Raw genomic sequence first — 14352 nt, 5'->3', positions numbered from 1 at the left:
ATGTTCAATCAAGTCTTATTGGCTGTACTAGTCAACCTAAAGTAAAATCTTAACAGGACGTTCCAAAAGGATTTCTTATAAAGACCAGCACCTTACAATACTCTTGATTAACAACTAGTTAAATGTAAAAGTCTATCACTATTACACATGAAAAATTCACCATTAACTGGTGCCAAATGCTGTTTATCAGTTAACACCCAACTTTGTTAAAAGAGACCACTGACAATGATTGTCACTGAAAATAATCTTTAAATGGGCAAATGATTCTAATACTCCTTTCTCTGATGAATGGCCAACAAGCATATGAAAGATGCTCAATGTGTCAGTCATTACTGAACTGCAAATCAAAACTATAAGAAGATACCACTTCACACTCACTAGGCTGGATAAATTAAAAGGATAGATGATAAGTACTGGCGAGAAAATGGAGAAAATGGAACCCTCAAACACTGCTGGTAGGACTGCAAAACGGTACAGTCACTCTGGAAAGTAGTCTGACAGTTCCTAAAAATGTTAAACAGAATTCCCACATAACCCAGCAATTTCACTTTTAGCAATTCCATCCAAGATTACCAAAAACCTATGTCCACACAAAAACATGTACATAAATGTTCATAGCAGTATCATTCATAATAGCTAAAAAGTAAATACAATCCAAATGCCCATCAACTGATGAATGCATAAATGAGTACGAGAACAATGTAATATTATTCAGTCATAAAAAGGAATGAAGTGCTGATACATGTAACATAGTAAGTGAAAGAAGTCAGTCACAGAAGGCCACATGTTGTATAATCCCATTTATATGAAATATCCAGAACAGGCAAATCACCAAAACAAAACAAAAAGTAGATTAGCGGTTGCCAGAGGCTGGCAGTTGGGGTTCAGGGGATGAAGGATGACTGCTAATGGGTATGGAGTTTCTCTGGGGGATAATGAAAATGTTCTAAAATTGGTATCAGTGATGGTTGCACAACTTTTTCACTATAGTGAAAACCATCGAATCATACATTTTAAAAGGATGAATCTTATAGTATGTGAATTATATATATATATATAAAGTTATTTAAAAAAAATAGACCACTGAATTCCTCAAAAGATTTTACCCATAAAAGCAAAAGGGTAAGTTATTTTCAAAAGAAAGTAAAACACAGAAAATGAGTATTAACTAAAAATCCATTAAATATTTATAACACATACTAACTTACCTAACCTCAGGATCCCACATTGAATAAGAAAAGGCCATGAGCCTAAGTATAAATGAGATACAGTGGGAGCTGAGGCTGTACTTCTTATGCTGGGTTGTTTTTCATTTGCTGACATTGCATTCCACGCTTATTTTGCTTTTATTTTTTCTATTTACTTGAATCTTTAAAAATCTATCCCCTACCACCAAATAGATAAAACTAACTCATCAATCTCTACCAAAACCTGTTCCTCTTCTGATGACCTTTACTTGTACAGCTTTAACGCCACTCGATTACCAAGCGCTGGAAACTTTGGTAAAGCATCCCAGACCTGCCTCCCTCACTGACTACCCCTACATCCTCTCACAAAGTTACATGATTCTTCACTTTAGTCATTTCTGCCAGTTTCTATCCCACCTGACACTGTGGTAGTTTTGGGCCTCCCCTGAATTTACATCACTTGGTATTTAATACGTGCCCCCCTCTATTGTTATCTGTTTTATATAAATGCCTGTCTCCTCAACCAATTATAAGCCCCAGGCAGAGGAAAAGGCAGTTTTTCTTACACAGTTGAATTCTTAGCCACTTACTCACAGTCAATAAATACATGCTAAAGGTACAGTTCCAGAAGATTATCTGCCTGGTAGGTTTTAGAGTTAGGTATTAATTAGAGTCCCAATTCTCATACTAAGTAATTGGACAAATTAAGTTAGTTAAAATCTCTTTGAGCCTGAATTAAAAGGACAGTATATAGATCTCAAAGTTGAAAATCTATATAAAATGCCTAGCACATGTTTAGTGAAAGCAGCTACTGTCTGAAAGCTAAAATGTTTATTTTAATTGTTCTAAAAGGAGATTTTCCTAAAACATACTATGCACTTTTCTGCATTTTCTCCTATTAAAATTTGTCAAAGAAAACTTAATAGGTCAGGAACAGAAGTAAATCACTCACCCAGGACTCACAACACAAAGGCATACAGGAGCTAGGCAAATTACATAAATGAATAAAATGTGCCAGATGTAAAGAAAAGAACTGAGCAGTACACGTGCATGTCCATCTAAAGTGAACAGCTGCTACACACTTCCAGCAAAAGTGGCATCTGAGCTGCCACACCTTCAATGCTCACTTGACTTGTATGTTAAAAATAAGTACTGGCAACTTATTTGTGGGGAAAGGGGAGGAAGGAGGAAGGAGAAAGAAAACACTGTGTATGCCAAACCAAACACATCTTCAACTCAAATCTGGCCCAAGAAAATCTCTAGTCTGAAATCTCAGAATGCCAACCTCACATTAATTCTCATTTCTAGACTTTGAAAACTTTCAGGGATAGGAACTGAACTTGTCCTATTCATCATTATATGCCCAATTCCTAGGACACATAGGTGCTTCTTACTGTCGAATGAATACACTTCTCCATGTCTCTCAGATTCATGCTCAGGCTACTTATTCTGCCTAAAATACCCAGTCCCATTTTATCCACTTGATAAAGTCATAGCCATCCTTCAAAGCACAGCTTAAACGTCTCAATTTCTCCAAGAGTTTCCCCTAATACACTGTCTTCTCTCCCCACAATCCTGAAGAATTACTTCCCTGGTGTCTTTACTGTGTGTTACTTGACCCCTCCCTCAAATTAAAAACACACCCCAACTACGACCCAACTCATTATATTATAGTTATTTAATTATGCATTTGTTTCACACCCTGTTGTCACAAAGTTAGAAATTCCAGAAAATAGCAATACTTTTTCATCTTAGAAATTCCCAGTACCATGCACAGTTCCTAACACATCAGGCAAATGTCTGTGGGTGAACTAAAGATTTTTTATTGTGTCATTTCCCTGCAACAAATTTTGAAGAATGCAAATAGTTATGCTGTTGTACTCATTTTCCAGTATTACATTCCAAAAGATTACCAATTTATAATGTAATTAAAGTGTTTGAGTGTAACTATTTCATCACAATCTCACTGTCAGATGTTACCATCTCTAAAATTTAGGCTATTTTTGGCCTTCATGGTATCTCAGAAACTGTTTTAATTGCACATTTCTTTGAAAACTAGCAAAAATGTCCTTGCTTTCTCAAACAGCTTTCTCGTGTTTTTGTCTTTGTTGTATTCCTAAGACCACAAGGGCCTGAAACATAATTGAGAAGTTCCTTGTATAAAAAATAATACCAGCAAGGGTATATAGATGTTTTTCTACATTAAATAGCTCTGGATTATATTTTTTTAAAGAGTGGTATGGAATGACAGTAGACAGGGGCACTGGAGTGGTATAAATAAAATTATATATTCTAATCAAAGCTCTATTAGCATGACTGGGCAAGTTAACATCTCTTTCAATTCTCTCTTCTATAAGATGGAAAAACTATCTGCTTTGCCAAGTTTATAGACGGGCTATGGTAATCAAATGCAACAGTGTACATAAAAGCAATCCGGGAACCATAAACTGGCCAACTCAACAAACACTGTGTCTGCTATGAGCAAAGCACTACAGATACAAAACCAAGGAGCACATAATCAGAAAGTGGGTCTCAACTCTACTGAGAACATCCAATTTTTATAACAGTTTATATCACCCCAGCAGCTATCCTGAAACAAAGTTCTAACTTACTTACATAATATTTTTAAAATTTAACAATGCCCTAATTATAAGGGAGAAACATATTAGTATATAATGAAGTGTGTATTTCAATAAAAATGCTCAGGCAACAAAATTATGAAGTAGACTAAAGAGGACAGATGCTACCACTTATATGTAAAATCACTATAAATATGACAGCTACAAATTCAGACCTTTCCAGACAGGTGTGCTGTTTTGGTACAATGGCACTGCAGTTGGTGACATGATTTTTCAAAACAGTTAACTCTTGATAAAGTACCAAACAAAACAACTTCAATTAAGAAACTGAAGAGAAACTTAACTCCCACAAATTGAGTACATACTAAGGTGGAGTTAGGGTCTAGGCTAACTGTTTTCCTCCTACATGAAATTCTGGGGCATTTCAAAGTGTTGTAGGAGGCAAAAAATTCTTCACAGTCTCTCACTCTGCAGGATGGCAACCCTGGCCCCCATCCACCAAAGCTCCTCCCACTAACTTCCACATCTCTTAAAAAGCAGTACTCACTCCATTGAGAACCACTGATCTAGAAGATCCAAACATGATTATACTAAGTAACAGATGCCTAAAAGAGGTAGGTATTAAAGCGATTTGGAAATAAGAAAGCACGGAAAGTCAACAGGTAAACTAAGTCTCAGCACGGTGTATCTCAGTCAGGCTAGCCTAGCCGATGTCACAGTGACAACCAAACCCCAAAACATCAGCAGCTTAAAACAAAGGCTTGTTTTCTGTATAAACTATATGTGAACGACAGATGTATGCCCGTAACAGCAAGGTCCATCACTGCTCTCTGTCCTCTCAGGGATTAGGTTAATAAAGGATCCATCTCTATATATGTCCTTAAATGGGGGGGCTAGGGGAAATAGGACAACTTGTGCACTGTCTCCTAAAGGCTGACTAACTCTCCTGCTCATACTGGACCAGTCAAGTCACATGGTCATGCCAGTAGTTCTCAACCAAGGCAACATTGTCCCTCCAGGACACTGGGCAATATCTAGAGACATTTCTGATTGCCACAAATGGAATGGGGAGGCAGAAGGCAAAGAACTACTGGGCATCCAGTGAGTAAAGGCCAGGGCTGCTACTAAACGCCCTGCCATGCACAGGACAGCCCTCCACAACAAAAATGTATCCAGCCCAAAATGTCAACAGTGAGGAAGCTGAGAAACCCAGGACCATGTCTAATGTCATGGTGAGGGAGGAAGACAGAGAAGTACAATATTACCATGCGCCAGAAGAGAGCCCTCAGAATACTGGTGGAACAGTACTAATAACTACCACATGTGAATAAGAATTTGCCAGGCTGAAGGAAAATCATAGGAAAAAGCAGAGGGATAAGAGTGCAGATGTTTTGTCTAGAGCAGATTTGTGGTAGGAAAGAGGGGGAAGAATAACAGTATTAGATTTTCATTAGGAAAAAAACCTACAGTGAGAGCATGTAGAATAGCTTTGCAAAGGGGAACAGAAAACTAGTTAGGAGACAGTTCTCAGAAGAGTGGTAGGGCCTAGATTAGGGGCATGGGTAATGGAAACAAAAGGGGAACCAATGAGATACTTCTAGGTAGAACAGACTAGATTTTTCACTCAACTAATTATAGTTAAAAAAAAAAGAGAGAGCTAGTCAAAAGGTGATCCATTTCCTAGATAGGTTAAATGAATGATGAAGAAAGAATAAAAGATTTAAAAGAGTTAGTCAAGTAACAAATTCAGCTTTAAATATTCTGACTTTGAAGAGCTCACTGGAGAAGTTAAGCCTACCTGAAAAGTCTCTAACATACTGGTATTAGATAAAGTCATTATAATAGAACCATCCCACACTGACAAGGTAATGGGAGGCAGGAAGTCAGGAAAAGGGACAGAGGTTTGACGGGGAGGGTACAGCTCAGTGGTAAAGTGCATGCTTAGCATGCACAACGTCCTTGGTTCAATCCCCAGTACTGCCATTAAAGAACAAACAAGCAAATCTAATGCCCTCCCCAAAAAAAAACCAAAAAGGGACAGACATTCGTTCTTGTATCTACCTATTTTATGGTTTGTCTCTAGCCCTGCTATTAAACATAAGCTGTCACCTGATGTTGACCATAGGTTTAAAAGCAACACCATGGACTACAAAGCCAGATAACCAAGATAATTAAAGCACTCTCTAAAATTAAAAAGGCTGAGTGTTGGCCTGAGAGGCTGTCATGAAAATTCATAAATTTAGTTAATGAATGTTGACTTTTTTTAATTTCTCAGATGTCTGTTTACTTTTGGATTACTGACTATGTTATGTATGTGAAACAAACAGAAGTGTATTTTCTAGAAGTTATAGATATATGGGACTATTTGAGAAAGTGCTGAAGTTTAACAAGATGAAAAAAAAAAAAAGCCTGGACTGGTGAAGTATCACTAGGAAGCAATTCGAAGCATAGGCTTACAAGCGGGGGGTTGGGGGGGGTGCAGGTTTAGCTCAACTGCCTGTAGCACATGTTACAGCCTAGATTCTAAACAGAGGAACATGTGAGAGCTGAGGTTTGTCAGACTGAGGGCAGCTGGAGTAGAACCTTCATGCGCACATAGGATTATATGCACAGGTATTAATGATTATAAAGATCTGAAATGGAAATAATACAAAGCAACAAAAAGAACGTTCTTGTGATAACTTTTAAAATGAACTACAAGGAACAAATCTGAAGATATGCTTCCTGTTTACCCATAGGGCTTAGATTTAAATGTCATATTGGTTCACTAGTTTCACCCTACATAATCTTATTTAAAAATTAACATTTCTCTGAATTAATAAATTAAAGGTTGTTAAAAGAAGAATCAACAAAGTTCTCTAGCTGACATGTTTTTTTTTTTTTTGTCTGCCAGCATGTATCTTCCCTTCTATAACAGTACGCTGATTTTCCAAGGAGACTCTCCTCATCCGGGGAGGTGGGACAATCCCATTCCTGACTAACCAGAGCCACCTCCTAGCTACACTGGCTGTTTCAAAGATGGGAGAGGACTCAAGTAAGGCTAGTAACAAAGCACCAGGACTTCTGTTGGAACTACAGAGGGAAAAAAAAAAAAGTGGATTTGAAGCTAGGAGTAGTTAGTCTGGAGCTTACCTGAGAATTAAACTAACATAAAGGAAAGCAAACCCAAGAGAGAATCCCATGATACTGGCTGCTTGTGACCCTGGATCCAGCACTCTGAGGCCAGCTCTTGATTCCAAACCCAGCCAATGAATTCCCTTTGTACTTGACTGCTACATGTTTCCCAGTATAAAATAACTGAACAAAAACTGAGTTAATAACATTCTCAAAAATAGCAGCAATATAATACAAACCACACAAACAACAGAACCAATCAGTAATCTTGTCAATAATAAAGATAATGAGTTACTTTAAAATAGCAGTTGTCAAACTCTCTGGTCTCTCATTCACTTATATACATTCTTAATTACTGAGAATTCCAAATAGCCTTCGTTTACTGTGAGTGACATCTATTAACATTTTATCATATTACAAACTAAAATAAACAAATGCTTATTCTATTAAATTAATTTAATAATAAACCCATTACATATTAATGTGTTTTATGAAAAATAACTTATTTTCTAAAACAAAAAGTCAGTATTCAGAGCAACAGTTTTCCATTTTTGCAAATTTCTTTAATGTCCAGCTTATGAGAAGATAGTTAGATTCTCATGTTAGCTTCTGCATTCAGTCTGTTGTGATATGTTGTTTCGGTTAAAGTATATGAAGAAAATATGCTTCATGAAGGTAAGTAATTGGAAAAGAGAGGAATATTTTAATGATCTTTTAAAATAATGATGGATAGTTACCTTTTATTCAACACCAAAATGCAACAAATGGCAATTCTTAAAGATTAGTTTCAATGTGCAATCTGAAACCATATCAATGAACTTCTTGGCTCTATATTAAAATCCATTGGTCCATATTGTACTTTGAATGGATCTCCTACACATGCACGATTGGCTCACTGAGTTATACAGATCTTCCAAATGTTGACACATTTCTTGAATATATATATGTATATACATACATACATATATATATAAAAATCACATTCCAAAATATCATCACCAATCTCATCAGAAAAATCTTTTAAGTATTAGGAAGCTGGCAAGCCCTTGGTGGCAGATACAAGTTTTCCAAAAATCTAATTTTCACTTGAAAGATCAGATTTTATCATTGGCAGCAAATAGTTATCACACTGAATATTAAGAAGACATGCAGTAGAGGGTAAAAATTAAAATTAAAACTTTTTACTGCTACCAGACGTAGAAAACAAACCTATGGTTACCAAAGGGGAAAGATGGGAAGTGATAAATTAGAAGTTCAGGATTAACATATACACATTGCTATATATAAAAAAGATAAACAATAAGGACCTACTGTATAGCACAGGGAACTATATTCAATATCCTATAATCACCTATAATGAGAAAGAATATATATATAAAAAAATGTACTGAATCACTACGTTGTACACCACAAACTAACACAACATTGTAAATCAACTATACTTCAATGAAAAACAAAACGAACAGGAAAAAAAACCTTTTTACTGCTTCACCAAGGATATTCTTAAGTGAAACTGGCATTTTTTTCAAATGCTTAATGTGTGTTTGGCTATAAAGATTAATACAGTTTAGTGCCACTGCCCTGATACATGCTAAGGTGCCAGCGGTTTACCCACCTGTTTTCTCACCGTTAGTGCAAACGTCAACACAGTAAAAGGGCACATGGCTCAGTTTTATTATGAGAATAATTTTGATTTTGTGAACCCCTAGATGATAAAGGTTGTGGGGACCTCCAGGAGTCTGTGGACCACACTTTGGAAAACACTGTTTTAAAACAATGTAAAGAGGGGAGAATTTTAATAACTGATAACTAAAAAATGCATTTCATGAAACCCTCTAAATGAAGGAGACTATCACATCATCTACCTTACTCTTTCAAAAGGGGCTGTATCAGAATTCCCCCTGCAGGTTAGCCCAGCCCTACTAAATATATTTTGAGTGGGGCCCTACCTTTAAAAAGCACTCTAGGGGTCTGAGGGGCTGTCAGCTTTACAAAGCACTGATAGTCTATGCTAGTCTACACATTTCACCTTACAAATTACCGGAAAGATAGTAAAACAAACTGCAGTGTCACAAATATACAAAACTAATTAAAAAGACTAATTACATGGAAGTTATGTCATTTTTCTTACTATTAGCCAGCTGCTTAATTTCAACATCTATATACATAAAACACATTTAAAATTTTTCCTTCAACTAGTTTTGGTAGGAGATATTTACGACATAAATGCACCTAACGTGTTTATGTACAGTAATTCCTGGTTTATTTCATCCCATTAAGCACTACTTCCAGTCATCCGTTCACCAGATGATTCAATTATTACAATGACTGGCCATCTACTGATATCAAATGCTCCAGAATTCACTAGTAAATATCACTGATAAATAATCTTAATTCAGTCCTACATTTAGAAATACACTTTGACTTAAAAAAAGACTTAAACTACATACATTCATCTACATTAAGATACAGAAATCATATCTCTCTACATACCAAATATTCAGTAGAAGTCTTTTTTTTAAACCATAAATAAGATTTGCATTCTAAACATGCAGATTGGGGGTTGATGAATTTTAAGTAAATTATTCCAGTGAACCAATGATTGCAAAATAAAGCTTGTACTATATCAAAACAAATGAAGCACTATGGATAAGCATACTAAAATATTCAAAGCCTTTTTTTTTTTTTTTTTTTAAATGATACAGAATCCCACTGACTCCTCCCCTCCATTCTTACCCTCAATCTGTGTTTTGGAAAAGGACTTTGTTTTTGTGTTTTGTTTTTTTTTTAAATAGCTCTTCCAGAGATGGAGATGCAACTACTCTTAGACTAGGACTTGTGTACTACTTCAGTTAATATAAATGGAGACTGAACATGCCCCACTGGATAATCTCTAAAGAACTGCTAATTAGTTGGTCTCACAGTGTATAAGTTAACCTCTGACAGTAAAAGCTAAATCAATGCAGCTCCCATCTTAGGAACCAGTGAAGTGACCAGTTAACTGGTGCCTGGAAAATGTTATGGTTTCCAAGCAGATTGAACCCCTCTACAAAGACCAAATTCCCACTGGGAGTTTCGATGCAAATTTCAGCACCTAAACCAAGTCATTAGTCTTTAAAAGAAGCCCAAGTAAGCGTTTTAGAATACATTAAAATATCAACTTCCTATTTAGGATGGCAATTCACATACTAACTTCTCATGGGAGAATATAGTTTCTTAAAACTGGTTACCAGACAGCTCAAATGAATTGAAAAGTGAAGAAGAGGTTCAAATAAGGGAGCGTAAGAGAGAAACACTTGGGGGGACAGACTTGGAAGCAAAACAAATGTGGCAATACCTTCAATGAACCCATTAAGTCAGATGTGAGATAATTACACTGTGCATGTGTATACCACAGAATGTAAAGCTGACACAAGTGAAACAGCTTAAAAAAAAAAGTTAGAGGACGTCAATAGCTCAACCTGACTCTGATCTGGCTGCATCCCAGGCCAACTGAGTCACAATTTCTGCAGGTGGGATCCAGCCATCAGTATTTTGTAAAGCTCCTCAGGAGCTTTCAAAGCGCGGCCAAGGTTGAGAACCACTGCCCTCAACCTTGGGAGTAAAAAAAGCAATAAAAAGATGAACCCCAAACAGTCATAAGTTTTCCAAACTGCAAACAATTCTCATTTAAAATGAAAATAATAAAGTATAATCCTTAAGTTTAAAGGTATTTATAATTATCAAAACTTTAAATTAAGATGTAAAAACAGACACTCTTTACAATCAGTCTCTAGTAGCTATCTATCTGATCTATGACATAATTTGCAATAGTAAATAACCAAGACTTAAATTATAAGATTCTGACCACCTATCATCTTAGTTTATATAGGTAAGCACTACCCTAGTTTTTAATCTACTCTCATGGTTAAAAGAGATTTTCCTGGATGCCAATTACACCACGTGATAGTGTCAAGGTGACATAACCTAAAATATCTTGTTCCTGAGAAACTGAAATTTAGCCACATTTCCTATCACCAAAATTACACACTTTAGGAGAAGAAAAAAAATCCAAAAATTCTAAATCTGACTCACTATTAAGCATATATTTTGGCATATTATGATACAAAGAGTAGCATACTAAAAGTCGCTCAAATGAATACTATCTAGACATACTTGTCAACTGTTTGAATTTCTCTTTTTAAAACAACCAAATCTTTATCAACTGTGGAGCAAAAATCCCAAAATTTGATAATTTGATGAAATGGTTATGCTGATCTAACTAACTCCTTTAACTTTAGTGTAGAAAATAATGAAATCAATGAAACCATTTTAGTCAGTTTTATATGCGATTGTCACCTCAAAATCACCTTTAATCACCATTTAAGCAAAACAAAAATTTCTGCCTAACTACACAACCTTCTAGGAAAAAAAAAAAAAAGGAAATCCAAATATGTACAATGAGCAATAAAATGGCTAGCAAGATGTTTAAAGAACCATTCACTCTAAAATGACTGAATAAAATATGAAAAAAAAAAAGGTACAAGCTAGAGGGGGACAACACAGGACTGAAATAAGTGAAGTTTAAACAGAAAAAAAATAATGTATGTTGTCACCAAAATAGACAAAATTTTAGGCAAGACTAAATATGCATTTTAAATGTAATGAGGCAGATCCTATAGGGTTAACTGCCCCTAGCAGAGGCCTCAGCAATTCACAGCTCAATTAGAACAGTGTCTAATGATGTTACTTTAACACCGGCTCAATCAGAAAAAACAGCTTCCAAGCCAGAGAGTTGGAGTGTGACCGGCAGCATAAATTAGTTTAACACTTGCTCTTTAATTGGGGGGGGGGGGGGGGTCTGAAGAGGAATGTAGAAAAATGAATTCACACACAAATGGTGAAATGTAGCTTAAGAAAGTAAAGCATAGGTTTTTAGAAATAAGATTTGCTGCTTCCTAATATAAGCAGAATTGCTTCTAACAGCAAAGCCATCAGAAAAGGTCAAAGATCCATACTTACTCCTAAAAATTTCAATAACTTTCTCAGCACAAGTTTTCATTAAATCTGAAACCGATTTGCAGTTTTTCTAAGCTCAAGATGTACAACAGGGAATTTAGCTAAGCACAGAAGTTTCTACTTTGGTACTCCCACTTCAAAAAAAAAAAAAAATTTAGATGCAATACCTCTTTAAAGCAACCTCACCCAAAAACCTGGAAAGCAAAGAAAAAGCCACTTCTATTAATTGACTCACAAAAATGTTGTATCAATTTTCTCTAGAAAGGCTCTTAGTTTTAATTCCAACAACTTAAACCTACATAAATCATCATCACCCTTAGACCTAAAGATACTCCAAATTTTAAATACTTGGCCTACCTGTATTACATTTGTTCTGTAACAAATCCATTTTAGAAAACAAAATCATGACATTATGGAAGAAACATTAATAAAAAAGTCATTTTTAACATGTTTATTACATCAATCATTTACATTTGAAATGTCATGTCCTAAAATATCAGAACTTTCCAAAAGAGAAAATAAATCCTCAGCAGAAAAAGAAAAGTTACACATTATAGAACGTCCCATGCTATATTTCAGCTGAAATAAATTTCGTCTACGTACAACATGGCAAAGACGATTTATGAAAACTGCAATAAAAATCATTCAAATGCAATGTTCTAAATCTAATTACTTCGTAAAAGTACGAGTTTCTGTACTTTCTATTAGGGCAGTTTCTTCCAGAAAAAAGTACTGCGCCTATTTTTTACATATCGGAATAATCAAACTGCTGCTGAGACTAAAAGGATGTTAATTCCTGCAAAAGTTAAAAATTAGCCAAGACAACATGCTTTTAGAAAGTTAAGTCAGACTAATTAAAATGATTCCCCATTATCTTATATTTATTATCCCTAAATAACAGGCAGTTTCATCTTAAAAGATGGTACAAAAACTAAAGGCATTAAGAAACTAAATTCAAAATAAACTATTTAGAAATAAGTAAACACATATTTTTATTTTACTGAGGTTTTCAGGGGAAAATAACTATCAATTTTCAACAGGGTTTTTTAAACATCTCTATACCGTCCTCCTCAAAAAAAAAAAAAAAAAACAAGCCTTTCATATTAACTAAACACACCCATTTCTTTGAAAATCTTTTAAAATTTGGCCTAAGAAATTATAACAGCAGTTTGGGGCATGTGATGGAGCCACCGCCCTACACCAATTTCACGCTCAGTACTTGTAGTCCTAGCAGTAAGATAAACTGCATTTTATTTTTTATTAGGAGCGCGGGGGACGGGTGTCAATTAGGTGCTAAGAATGTTTCCTGCATACCGCCATCACCCACAATACTCAAAAAGTAAGTAAACAAATCAAAGCGAGAAACAAACTGTAATGACACAACTAGGAAGACAAAATAAGAGACAAAGAAAAACAAAAACTTGCTTGAAACAAGGAATTAAGACAAACCATTTACAACTTTCATTTAGACCTAAGGCAATACGCTCCAGCAGACCCGACACGCTCAGCTGGGAGGGACAGTGAAACTACTCAAAGAACAACAAAGAGGAGCGGCGGCCGCGGCAGAAGTCCCTGTCCGAGTTTAACTTGATTTTGCAACAAACTACGAGGGGAGTTCTAGGCCGGAGGACCCACCCGGAGCCCGAGGGACGCGGGGCACCGCGGCTCGGTCTGACCCGCGCCGAAGCAGCCGGCCCGGCCGGGCCCCGCAGACGGCCGCGCTCACTCTATGGGCCGCGCCGCCGGGCTCCCGCGCGCTCCCCGCCGCCGCCGCCGCCGCCGCCGCCGCCGCCGCCGCCGGGAGCCCGCCCCGGGGCGGGGAAGCTGCGGGCGGGGTGCGCGGGCCCGGCCGGGTGAAGGGGAGGGGACATGGCGCGTTACCTGGGCTCGGGCGACGGCGAGAGGCGTCCGCTCTCCCGCCGCGGCTCGTCCGCGGGGGCGCCGGGCCCGTCACTCCCCCGGCGGCCCGGAGCGTTCCTCGGCCCACGCCCCGAGGCGTCCGGGCCAGGCCGCCCCTCCTCGGGGCCGAGCCGCTGCCCGTGCGGGCCGGGCCGCCTCGCGCTCCCGGGCCGCCCCGCGGTAGGGGGCCTCTCTCGCGGGGCGCCCGGCTCTCCTCGCCGGCTCCCGCCCCCTTGGCGGCCGCGGAGCCGAGGGAAGGGCGGGCAGGGCCTCCCAAGGAGAGCGGGCAGGCGCGAACGCGGGTTCCGCCACCCAAGCCGCTCCGTTACCGCAGCGGCGACGACGACCAGGGCCGTGTTGTTGCTGCCAACTTGTCGAAAGGACACTGAGCATGCGCGCGCGGAGACCACATCCGGGTAATTTCAGGGTTTGGCCCTTTTTCGCCCGCAGCTTTCCTTTCTCTCGGCTGCCCCCGCCTCCCGCCCGAGCGATGGGAGGGTCGCTCTGCGCAGGCGCCCGCGGGGCAGTACACTCGGCGGGGAGTCGGGCGTCCCGGCCTGGTCCCGGGCTCTGGC

General features: G+C 38.2%; 1 protein-coding gene across 3 annotated transcripts in view; it reads right to left on the bottom strand.

Moving 5' to 3' along the window:
* The window catches only part of SMAD4 (SMAD family member 4), a 48030-nt gene extending 33892 nt beyond the window's left edge, over window positions 1-14138 (bottom strand). For 2 of the 3 annotated variants that reach the window (XR_004316172.1, XM_032470428.1), the window contains exon 1: window positions 13760-14132. The gene's annotated coding sequence lies outside the window, so the exon portion shown is untranslated. Of the gene's footprint in view, window positions 1-13759 lie in introns of all 3 variants that reach the window. The other variant, XM_032470427.1, reaches the window with a different exon arrangement.
* Between the last annotated feature and the right edge of the window lie 214 nt (window positions 14139-14352).

The sequence above is a fragment of the Camelus ferus genome, chromosome 30 (assembly GCF_009834535.1).
Source record: "Camelus ferus isolate YT-003-E chromosome 30, BCGSAC_Cfer_1.0, whole genome shotgun sequence".
In the NCBI taxonomy this organism is placed as follows: domain Eukaryota; kingdom Metazoa; phylum Chordata; class Mammalia; order Artiodactyla; family Camelidae; genus Camelus; species Camelus ferus.
The sequence above is the reverse complement of the archived record's forward strand: the minus strand, read 5'-3'. Positions and strand labels throughout refer to the sequence as shown.